Raw genomic sequence first — 12693 nt, 5'->3', positions numbered from 1 at the left:
GGTATGGTAACCATAGAATCATAGAATCATAGAATCATAGAGTTGGAAGAGACCACAAGGGCCATCGAGTCCAACCCCCTGCCAAGCAGGAAACACCATCAGAGCACTCCTGACATATGGTTGTCAAGCCTCTGCTTAAAGACCTCCAAAGAAGGAGACTCCACCACACTCCTTGGCAGCAAATTCCACTGTCAAACAGCTCTTACTGTCAGGAAGTTCTTCCTAATGTTTAGGTGGAATCTTCTTTCTTGTAGTTTGGATCCATTGCTCCGTGTCCGCTTCTCTGGAGCAGCAGAAAACAACCTTTCTCCCTCCTCTATGTGACATCCTTTTATATATTTGAACATGGCTATCATATCACCAGGTAAAGGGTTTTTTGGGTGGGGGCTCCTTGAAACAAGCTGCTGCCACACCAGGTCTTAGCCCTTTCAGCCCACTGCTGTAAAGACCACAGAGCAATAAGGACCCCAAACCCCAATCAGTTCACAGCGATATCTGCTGCTGAGGGTTCATTGGCTCCCTCCATCTGTGGACAGCCTGTGTGGAAGTTAACACCACCACAGCCTCCGATTGACAGTTTTCCTGGTGTTTCTAAAGATGCTGGGATGTATCTCTCATTTTTATACCATTTTGGCATTTTCCTTTCCCTTTCTGGGCTGAGCAGGCACTGGATGCCGACAGACGATCTGCAGGCATAATAGCAGCATATCTCATTGCCTCCTGGATAACTGGTCTGTACTAGATTTGCTCTGTCTAGTCCAGGGGTCAGCAAACATACCACACCTTGGGCTGGTGTCTCCAGCGCCAATCGCGTGGCGGGCCGGAGGGCGGGGGAGCGTGTGCCCATATGCATGCGCACACGCTATTTCTGGTGCACCTCCGGGTTGGAGGAGCACCGGAAATAGCTTGTGTGCATGTGCACAGGCCTCCTCTGACCTGGATGTGCACCGGAAATAATGCTTGCTCATGCGCACAAGCTGTTTCCAGTGTTCCTCCGACCCGGAAGTGGGCAGCTGCACAGCGCAGCACCGGTAAGAGCGGGCAGCGGTTGCCACGGGCGAGATAAACAAGTCCCTCGGGCCTTATCCAGCCCGCGGGCCTTAGTTTGGGGACCCCTGGTCTAGTCCTACGTAAGAGCTTGCTGAATCAGGCCAATGGCTCATCTAGTTCAGCATCTGTCAAGGCTTCAGGAAACTATTCCTCCCCCCGTTTGCAGCAAGAGCAGAGAAAACAAGGTAGAATCCTTTTTAATGACTTTATTCAATCGTAATAGCGAGAGACGAAAGAGCGCAGCCAGCCCTGACAATGGCGTTGCTCCAACTGACTCCTCCTCCCTCCTTCCTAGCAACAGCATCTCGCCTTACGGTGGCTGCTTGTGGTCAAATGTTTCTGATTCCATTGTTCTTGAACTCTTAATGAATGCAGAGGGAATCAGAAATACTCTCCAGTGACAACGTGTCAGCTGGCTACCCTGCCTCTGTGTCCCGCCCGCTTTTAACACTGCCCAACTCTTCTGTTCATCTATCTCTGAGCTGTGATTTCCTTCAGACCCCTCAAACCCCTGCTGTAAATCAATGCTGCATTCCCCTTCTCCTGCAGTGTCATGACAAGATGAGGTGACCTCCACCATTCCTCCTCCATCTCACCCTCTTGAGTCCAATCCTGACAGCATCCTGCTCTTATAGAGACCAACCAGAAGCCTCCAGGAAACTCACAAGCAGGATCCAGGCACAAAAGCGCTCTACCACTCTGTGGTTTCCAGCCACTAGTGTTCAGAAGCATTACTGCCTGCAACCATGGAAGCAGAGTATAGGTATCATGGCCAGTTTCATGGCTAACTTTCTCTACCATGAACAAGGAGCTGGCTAGGATGGCTGCACCCAACAGATGGCAATGGGGATGAAGCCTTGAGTACACCAGGGGATGCCCTGTCAAGCCCTTCTCGCCCAAATCCCCCAATAACTCTTCATGGGCTTTTATGGAGTCCAGGCACATTCAAAATGAGCAGCACGCAGCTCTGTGCCATGCTTTCTTCACCTTTCACTTTCCACATAATAGGATTTGATGGGCTTCGTTTCTTGCCCTGTTCTCAACAATGAATATTAATAGGATGTTTAGCAGAAAATATGGTCTAAAGCTACCAATGGAATATTGCAGACCCCTGCTCCTTGGCAAAGCTCATTCAATTCCACTTGCCCTGCATTCTGCTCTGTTAAAATAGGGCACAGCACTGACACTCTGCATTGACATCCTGAGAGGGGCCAAGAGGAAAAGCCAAACATTCTGGCTCCTCTTGGTTCAGAAGTGGCTGGAGGCAAGGCGCAGTCTGTTGAAATATCAGAGCTCCTACACTGTGTGTGCATTGCAGAGTCTCCACTTGGGGCGGGCGCAAACCAACTCCTCCTGGCCCCAGTTAGGGTTGCTATGTGTCCTCTTTTTCCAGGACGCACCTTCTTTTTCAGGGGTAAAAACTGAGAGAAATTGCATTTATTTGCTTTGAATGGCCATCATAGCATCCTCTATTTTGCTCTTCAAAATATGGCAACCCTAATCAGCATGTAGTGGGGCCTTGGGAGTCAGGGTAATAGCTCAGGGATAGAGCATGCCTTCCATGCCCAAGGTGCCAGTTTCAATCCCTGGAAGGGTTGGCAAAGACTCCTGCTTGAAATCCTGGGGACCCATTGCTGCCCGTCACTGTAGATGCTACTGAGCTAGATGGACCAATGGTCTGACTCAGTGAAATGAAGCTTCCTATATTCCCAGGGATTCCCCATCCCATTGGTAAGGAGGTCCTATCTGCCTCAGGTTCAAGTGGTTGATTATTATGTCACAAGATTTGCATGTGAGCAGCACAGGAAGGTACTGAAGTATACCAGCTCCCAAGCTCTAAGTGAATGTTGGAGGCATACCTTTCTTCTGCCACCTATTAAAAGTAAAAAGGCAAAAGGTAAGGTAAAGCCAGTGTGGTGTAGTGGTTAAGAGCAGTGGACTCGTAATCTGGTAAAACGGGTTCGCGTCTCCGCTCCTCCACATGCAGCTGCTGGGTGACCTTGGGCTAGTCACACTTCTTTGAAGTCTCTCAGCCCCACTCACCTCACAGAGTGTTTGTTGTGGGGGAGGAAGGGAAAGGAGAATGTTAGCCACTTTGGGACTCCTTCGGGTAGTGATGAAGTGGGATATCAAATCCAAACTCTTCAAACTCTTCTAAAGGACCCCTGGACAGTTAAGTCCAGTCAAAGGTGATTATGGCGTTGCAACACTCATCTCCCTTTCAGGCCGAAGGAGCTGGCGTTTGTCCACAGACTGCTTTCCAGGTCATGTGGCCAACATGGCTAAACCACTTCTAGTGCAACGGAACACTGTGACAGAAACCAGATGTGTGGAAATGCTGTTTACCTTCCTGCTGCAGTGGTACCTATTTATCTACTTGCACTGTTGCGCTTTTGAACTGCTAGGTTGGCAGGAGCTGGGACAGAGCAACAGGAGCTCACCCCGTCGTGCGGATTCGAACCATCAATCTTCCAATTGGCAAGCCCAAGAGGCTCAATGGTTTAGACCACATTAAAAGTAGTGTAGCTGAGAAGAGAGTAGCATGGGACAGCCTTGCAGTGTGGTTCACTGTTAATGTTGCAGGTTGGAAGCCTGAGCTGAGCTGCTTTAAACTTTAATGCCAAGAGTCTCCCTGTGCAAAATGCCTCTCCGGTTGCTGCAAAGTTCACTCTATTTCAACTGTCAACTCAGCCTCTTTCCCAGTCTGAATCTGGCAGTCAATTGCACACAGAAGCCTTGGAACCCATTTACTTGCATTGCATTTTTAAATATTTTAAATCTATTTTTTATTAATGGGGGGGGACATTTCCCACCACCAATAAGATCGAAGGTATAAAGAGCTTTGCTGGTCTTTTTGTTGCTAGGAAGGGGCAAGCTGCTGAATAGCCTCTACTCTGGATTTCTTTTGCAAAAATCCTGGATTTCTATGGCAGCTCTCACTTCAGACACAGAGGAAAGAAAAGGAAAAACCACAAAGTCACCCCAGAAGCAAGGCTTTGTGTGCAAGTCAGCAAGTTTATGAGATAAACTTCCGGAAGGAATTTGGTAAGCCAGAAAGTCACGGGACCAGAATGAACCAACCAGCTCCCAGTTCCTTTCAAATAAACCCCAAGGCTCACTTACTTCCTATTCAGTTTGAGCAGTATTTATAACTTGCCAGAGTGTTTTATGTTGTAGAGAGGACATTTATGAGACTGAAGGACTTTGAAATAAGGAAAGAGAGGGGGGGGGAAGGAGCAAATGAGGTTTTGTGAGATTTAAGGTAAAAGCTACCTGTTTCTACAGCTCCAAAATGTATGAAAGGCAAAGGCTGCTCTCCATTATCATGATACATCATGCTTTTCTCCTGTGCATACATTACACATCATGCAAAGGGCTGTGTTTCAGTCTGAGAAATACTTAACACTATTGGAGTGAACATTGTGGGGAAGTTGTGTCTGAGCATTGCAAGGAAGTTGGGTCAAGGGACAGACTTGTTCCCCTGCTTTGCCTAGGACAAGAAGGAGCTGCTCCCCCAGAGTTTGTTCCCACAATCTCTTTGATAGGGTAGGGGGTGTTACTGTCTTTGCCTTGAAGCAGGGAGGTGGGTGTATGGTTATTTTTAAATATGTTGCTAGGATTTTGTTGTCTTACAAAACGTAAGCTGTACTTTTATTGAATTTTGTGAGCCATCTTAAGGGTCTTTTTGGCTGAAAGGCAGCATAGAAATAACCTCAATTCACACACCGAGAAGAAAGAGAGGTTAATTAGTAAGACTAACTACTAAGTTGGTGCACTATGTTGTAAATCAGACAGATAATATAATACATTTATGGACTAGTTATTGTTTGGCATGGATTGATTGACGGACTAGTCTTCCAGCAGCTCACTGGAGCGGTCCAATTTTTCTGGTTTCCCCAAGAATGCAAAACTAATTGGTGAGCTCTAAATTCACATTTGATCACATTTTTATACATGGTGTACAGGATTCCTTCTTTAGAGCTTTCTACCTTTCCTGCATTTAATCAATCAGGATGAGAAGTTTCTGTTTTGGGTTACTTATTTGCATGGTTTTATTGACCTTGACAAAAGCCTTAACAAGGGAACAACTAAGGAGAGTAACAGCCCAACTTATTTTCTTTTTTCTTTTTACACCTGCAGTATAAAAAGGTTGCTTTATGAAGGCAGAAAAGCCCATCGTTATACACACTAGTAAATTATGTTGTGTTCAGAATTTATCTTCTTCACTGTCAGTTTTTCCACGAGGGAGTTTTGTTACGGAGAAAGAAGATGGGCTAATAACTCCGAAGATGGATGTTTTCCTATTTCCCCCAAAGAACTGGGCCACTAAATGAGAGGCGAGCTTCAGAGAAAGTGTCTTACCTTCTGTAACCTTTCCTAAATAGAACGATGTGAGTTGTGGTCCCCTAGCGCGAGAGCGCAATTTTGTGTGTGAATATACAGTGAAGATGTAACAATCACACAAATGAGAGAGGTCAGTTTCAGGCTTTGTTCGATGCTCTTCTGTTCCTAAGCTTGGCGAGTGCAGAACTTCTCCAAAAAGGAGGACCAAACTGCTCTTCTCCAGCTCCAAAATCAGCCTCTTCCCAGCCTTTGCCAGTATGATGTGGTCTAAACAGAATGACAACTTTGCTCCAACCAAGTGAGGAGGAAAATGAGCCCAACCCTACCATTAGGGATGCTGAAGTGACCGCCTCAGGTGGCAAATACTGGAGGGTAGTGGGAGGCATCCTGGTTGTCCCTTCTGAGCCCCTTTGATGAAGCCTCTGTTTGAGGGGCATGTACCATGTGCGGTGCTGTGCACCCTGCCAGCTGATCTGCTGCTCCCAGGTGTGGTGAGGGACACTAAAAAAGGTAAAGGTACCCCTGCCCATACGGGCCAGTCTTGACAGACTCTGGGGTTGTGCGCCCATCTCACTTAAGAGGCCAGGGGCCAGCGCTGTCCGGAGACACTTCCGGGTCACGTGGCCAGCGTGACAAAGCTGCATCTGGCGAGCCAGAGCTGCACACGGAAACGCTGTTTACCTTCCCGCTGGTAAGCGGCCCCTATTTATCTACTTGCACCCGGAGGTGCTTTCGAACTGCTAGGTTGGCAGGCGCTGGGACCGAGCAGTGGGAGCGCACCCCGCCGCAGGGATTCGAACCGCCGACCTTTCAATCGGCAAGTCCTAGGCGCTGAGGCTTTAACCCACAGCGCCACCTGCGTCCCTACCTAGGTGCTAATTCCGCTGCCAGTACAGTTGTCTTCTGTACATGAAATGGCAGGTGCCTCATCATGTGTTTCCCCTTGGAAATCAAAATGCCTTGTCCTGGCCCTAGGCAAGTTTCATTTGGGGTAACAAGAGCCAATCCCTGGAGCTTGCTTTGGGCACTAGGACTTGGAATAATCATGCAATCATACATTGAATGCCTCTAAAGATGTGCAGAGCACTTTACTCTTGCCTCTGTGCAATTCTAACTAATATGGGAGTAAGAGGGTGGAAATCCAAATTGAGTGAAAATTAATACCTGTTTTTAATTTCAAGGATAAATTCCTTATAGAGCTGAAATGAACCTGGACAGGGACATTTTCCAATTTGCTCATAAAATTTGGATTAATATACTTCTATTCTCCTCACACCCACCCACCCAGGGTGTGGAATGTTAACCCAACTGAAGATTCACCAATAACACTTTTTGAAATGTGTGTGTGTGCGTGTGTGTGTGTGTGCGTGCGTGCCTCTTAATAATATCCTTTGCCTGGAGTTTTGAAATTTGTGCAACATTCTTTTCCATCTCAGCTAATAAGTGCCAGCTTCTGCATAACAAGCCAGCGTCTCTTTATGAAGTGACTATGAACAAGTATTATGCTATTACGTATGAGGTATTTCTGCAGCAAAGGGAACTGTAGAATTTTAGATGCTGTTCATTACTGCAGCTGGAGGCATACTAGTCTGGAGAAAAGTTTCTGGGTGTTCTTCCCAACACTGCTGTCTAGGCATCATAAATAATAACTAGGATACAAGAAAAGTACTTTTTGGCACCACAATTAACTAGACAACTGCGGGTACAAAACATGGTGTTGATGCAACAGTTGAATACCCATTAGAAATTTGACAGACGATTGAGAATTCTTATCCAGGAGTTACACTGAATTGTAACTCAATTGTATTAAAAGTGCTCTGGGCATTTTGTTCCTGTTCATTGTTTTAATTAGATTTAGGTGTCTTAATTACTCTGCATTTCTCGCCATGTAACATATGCTGCAATGCGGTGGGTGGAAGGGCGGGAGATTTCAGGCTGGTTGGATCTACTTTGGTTTACCCACCCCAAGATTTACCAGTCAAATCCACTGGCAGCCAGTGCCCTTTGAGGACGGAAGGCAGGGAGGCCAACAGAAGGTGGAGCCAGAGCCATTAATGGGTGGAAGCAGAACATAAAAGACAAGCAAAGCCAACTGATTCTAGCTTTGAGCGCAACACACTCCTCTCTGAGTTTCACAGGGAGCAACATTGAGACTAAGGAGGAGGCAGCTGGCAGGCTGTTTTAAACCTCTGTTTAAAAACCTCCAAGGAGCCCATTCCACTGTCAAACAGCTCTTTCTGTCAGAAGGTTCCTGATGTTTAGTCGGAATCTCCTTTCTCGTAACTTGAAGACATTGGTTTGAGTCCCACCTTCCAGAGTAGGAGAAAACAAGCTTCCTCCACCTTCCATGTGAAAACAAAAAGAACGTATAGCTAGAATGAAGGACGCGGGTGGTGCTGTGGGTTAAACCACAGAGCCTAGGACTTGCCGATCAGAAGGTCTGCAGTTCAAATCCCCACAACGGGGTGAGCTCCCATTGCTCAGTCCCTGCTCCTGCCAACCTAGCAGTTCGAAAGCATGTCAAAGTGCAAGTAGATAAATAGGTACTGCTCTAGCGGGAAGGTCAACAACGTTTCCATGCGCTGCTCTGGCCACATGACCCAGAAGCTGTACGCCAGCTCCCTCGGCCAATAAAGCGAGATGAGCGCTGCAACCCCAGAGTCGGTCACGACTGGACCTAATGGTCAGGGGTCCCTTTACCTTTACCTAGGATGAACGACCAGAGCCCCTCTGAGTACTTTCTGAGCCTAGGGATTTGTTTTCAGCATCCTCTGGTTAATTTTCATTTCAGCCCCCTGCATGTGGGGTTGGGGGTGTTGTTAAACATCTGAGAGCCAGAAACCCTTGCCACTCTGCTCCCAGTGTGCCAGAAACCTACCAGAGATGCCAATCTACCTTCTGCCCCCCCCCCAATGTAACACATCTTTATTACCAGACAAACCCACATCAGGATGTTCTCTCAATGGAAAGAATGAAAGAACAGCTCTGCTAAAGGCTAACACCAAGCTTGAATCACAGCAGCCTGGAGAAGGGGAGATGGAGAGAGGTTGTTGGCCAAAGGAACAGCACTGTACCAAGATGAGAATGTAGAAGAGTACCTGAGGGAAGGAGAAGGTGGAGAAGATATGCTTTGATGGCTACTGTCAGCATCAATGCACCCTTGAAATAGGGGCGGGTTACATATGTCTCCCAAAAAGAAGTGGGAAAGCCATTTAGGGTTTGATGCCTCTTCAGAAACAGACAGGAGAGCTTAACCTTTCTTAGCTCCTCCACACCTTCTCACTGGTGAAGACCTCTGTATCCCTATTTAAATGCCTATTTAAATTTTAATCCCGCAGGACTCTGCATCAGTTCAGTCTGATGTCTTCTGTTAATATTCCTAACAATCCAGTCTGCATGACCCATTAGCTGCAGCTTTCACAACACCTCTGCCATCTTAATGCCCCAAGCTTGATCCATCGGCTTCTTTTGCTGAACTCTTGTCATTTCTAGAATCCTGGCCTCTTGACAGCTCAACTCGGGGGCTGTGTTGTACATTTATAATTGCCAAGATAACTTTCAGAGCTGCTCATTTGTGGTACTTCATTATATCCTTGCCTCTGGAGCAATTCCCCACTCAGATGTTGCCCATGCCCAAGGACAGCAGAAAATGCGACAAAAAGCTTTGTTATTAACCACATTGTCCACCATCTTCCAGAGAAAAGATCTAGTGAGCACTCTAGAATTTAATTAAACTCCGCTTTCCGGCTGCAACTAATTACACAGGGTGATGAGAAATGCTCTGATAAGACAAACAGATTTTTTATCTTCCCACAAAGAAGAAAGGGCAGCCTTTTGCTGGAGAGTCTCTGGTATTTGGGCACAATTAATTACTGAAAGAAAAGGAGGTCTCCAACATGGCATATGTTGCACATATTTGTGAAGTGGAGAAAACATTCAACACCATTTGGAATGCTTGCAAACAATGCAAGAAGGTTTGGTGTTTGTTTGAAGTTGAACTCTCCCGGTGGATTGGGATTGTTTAGGTGGCTTCTGTTGTCATTTAGAGGCTGGCTTTTCACCAGCTGTCACACTGAGCTGTCATTTAGCCCCAGATGATCATTAAACCTGCCACAGTTTTAAGCAAATTGTTATGCTTGGAGTAATTATTTACCCAGGAGCAAAAAAATAATAAAAATCCAGGTTGGGTGTCTGCAGAAAGAGTCTGAATGGTAGTTTCCAGCAAAGGATTACATGAAATGGCACAATTAGGGGTGTGATGAATATGTTTCCTTGTGAAGGAAAAAAATTGTATTTGAGCAGTTTCTGTAAATGCTTCCTTCAACCAACATTTACATGGCAGATTGTAATTATTGGGGATGGGTGTTCCCTGATTGTTCCCAAGGAGCTACAGATCAAAACAATAGTGTTTCCTGTTTAGGGTTGTCATATGCCTGGAATTTTCCAGAATACTGCAGATGCAAGCGGTGTCTGGGTGGAAATCGGTAAAATGTCTGGGAAAATCTAGATGTATGGCAGACCATGTCGGCAGTGTAGATTTTGCTGGTCTTCCCCAGAAATAGCTCAAAAACATCCAATTTCTTCCTCAACAACTTTGGCAAAGGAAGCTCAACAACTTTTCTGTCTGGATTTTCACTTTTTAAAATATGGCAGCCCTAGACTAGATGGCCCACTGGATTTCTTCCAACTCTGCAATTTTATGATGATTCAACACTGCTTGTTTTGTCATTACATGACAGTTCTGATATAGAACAGAATAGAAAGGTTTGATATAGCACAGTGATTATACCAGAACATCTTAACAGAAGCAATCTTAACACCAGAAGTAAAAAATAAGAGCAGAATGAGTGGTAAGATAAGCTGTTTCCTGGATGGACAAATGAAATGGACCAATGGGACCTCATCTGAGGGGAGACACCTTACCCCACTCAGACTCCCTACTGTAACATATGCATTGAATTGAATGTCCATATCAGAGGCTTCCTGTGCTACTCTTCCATCTCAAGAGAGTAGGGCCAGTGTTGTTGTTGTTGTTACTGTGGGAAATAAGAAATATGGAAGATGGATCTGTCTGGAAATCAAGCTTTTATAAGGAACAGTTATGGGAGTTTGGTACGTTCTGCTTGGAGAAGAAAAGTTTGAGATGTGATGTGACAGGCATCTTCAGATATCCGAAGAGCTGTCAACATGGAAGATGGAGCAAGGTTGTCTTCAGCTGCTCCAGAGGGTTGGCTATCTATGGATTCAAATGACAAGAAAGAAGATTCTGATTGAACATTAGGATGAACTTTCTGATGGTAAGAGCTGCTCAAGTGTAGAACAGACCATCTGGGAAGGTGGTGGACTCTCCTTCATTGGAGGTTATTAAACAGAGGTTGGATGCCCATCTGTGAAGGATTCTTGAGCTGTGATTCCTGCATCACTCAGGATTAGATATCCCTTCCATAATTCTATGAATGGACACTAATCACAATATCAACATTTTTTAAAAAAACACCTCTGGGTGCAGAGTTAATCTGCCACTACTGAAAATCCAGTTGCTGGGGGCAACAACAGGACCGGTCAATTGCCTTGATGTCCTGCTTGTGATTTTTCTGGTGGCATCTGACTAGCCACTTTGGGAAAGTGGGATGATGCTGAACTGCATGGACCTTCCATCCGATCCACCAAAGCTCTTCTAATGTTCTTATGCCAGTCATTATGTATATATAACATCAAATGATGTGTCATTCAGTCAATTATTCATTTTATAAGCCACCCTTCCAGGACTGCAAAGAATATAAACACTGCAATAAACCAGCCTATAAAAATCAGTACATGCTGTAGAGGCATCAGTCAAGAACAAGCAAAATGAGTAAATCCATAAACTCCAGCAGAATCCATTAAAAAAGAATCATGACTGATGAACTATAAGGCATGCTGCAAGCCCTGGGAAAATGTTTAAACATACCAAAGCACACAAATCCTTGCCGTCTGCCAAAAGGACATCAGAGTTGGTGGTGCCAGGAGATGAAATGTCTGGGGAGGGCATTCCACAGAACAGTCTTCCCCTACCTGGAACCCTCAAGGTGTGTTTGACTACAACTCTCATCAGCCCCAGCCAGCTTTGCTGTGCCACAACCCAGAGAGCCCCCTTCCCACCCAACTGCAGGGGATATGGAGGAAGGTGTGAAGTGAAGAGCAAAGGGTTAGGAAGTGAATTCGTGCAATAGAAGGCAGGTCACCAGGCATTTCTACCAAGACAAACCATTGGCCCATTTAGTTCAGTAGTGTCTGCACAGACTAGCAATGGATCTCTATGCTTTCAAACAGGAGACCTTCTCAGCCCTATGTGGAGAAGCTGGGGGTTGAAGCTGGGATCTTCCACATCAGGCTTGCCCCAAGACATTTTGTTATTTAAGGTGGGAAAAAATCCCACCACCGTGGCTTGTGCCACCACTGCCTAGAGGAAGCCTGAGGAAGCTTGGCACAATGGTGGGCCAGGGTGGGCCTCAGGAGTGGGCTGAGTGGCCATGGTGGTGGGGAGCATGTGGTCAGGGCTGTGAAGGAGGAGGAGGAGGCAGCACAGTGGAAGTGGAAGAAATGGGCAGGCTGTCCCAATTCTGTGTACCCTGCCACTGAGCTACAGTCCGCATCTGTATCTTTGGAGATGCTGCTTCAGTCCAACACAAACTCCCCAACCAACTATTATATATTGCATCAGCAGCTAAGCCAACTAAAGTAGCTGTTCCTCTAAGCACCAGTGGCTTAAGGGAAACCACCGAAAGCTCCTTTGCCAAGCTGAGACGCATAGGCCATAAGATCAACTCTTACTTAACCCAACTCCAGCTATGAAAAATGAGGGCTTTTCAAAAGCTGGATGGCTGCCACCATATCAGCTTTTGTGCTTTTTTGGGATCGATTTCTCACTTCTTTGCCAGTCTTTAAGAGTGACAGTGAATAATCGTCTGAAGATGCCTTTCTCTACTTCCTAACCTTTCCAGTCACCATCTGTTGAGAGATCAATTCCTTGCAGAACTCTCCCTCTGTTATTCCCCCCCCCCTTGCTTCTCTTTCTTGCAACTCAGCAGCTGGTTTTAGATTCCTAGACTTGATGCGTCAGGATATGTGGGCTTGCCACTTAAATCATCACAGGGTCCCAAGTGCAGAAAGGCCTAGAGAAACCAGAAGGAGTTGCTGGCTGCAGAGGCTGCAGATGGTCTTTGGGAAGCTGTGGCTGGCTCCATTTGCAGGGAGACAGCAAGCAGAGTACAGCACGGGAGCCATGCAACATGGTGTGCACTGCTAGCACTATATAAA

This window comes from Podarcis cretensis (genome assembly GCF_951804945.1).
Source record: "Podarcis cretensis genome assembly, chromosome: 15".
Classification (NCBI taxonomy): Eukaryota; Metazoa; Chordata; class Lepidosauria; order Squamata; family Lacertidae; genus Podarcis; species Podarcis cretensis.
The sequence above is the reverse complement of the archived record's forward strand: the minus strand, read 5'-3'. Positions refer to the sequence as shown.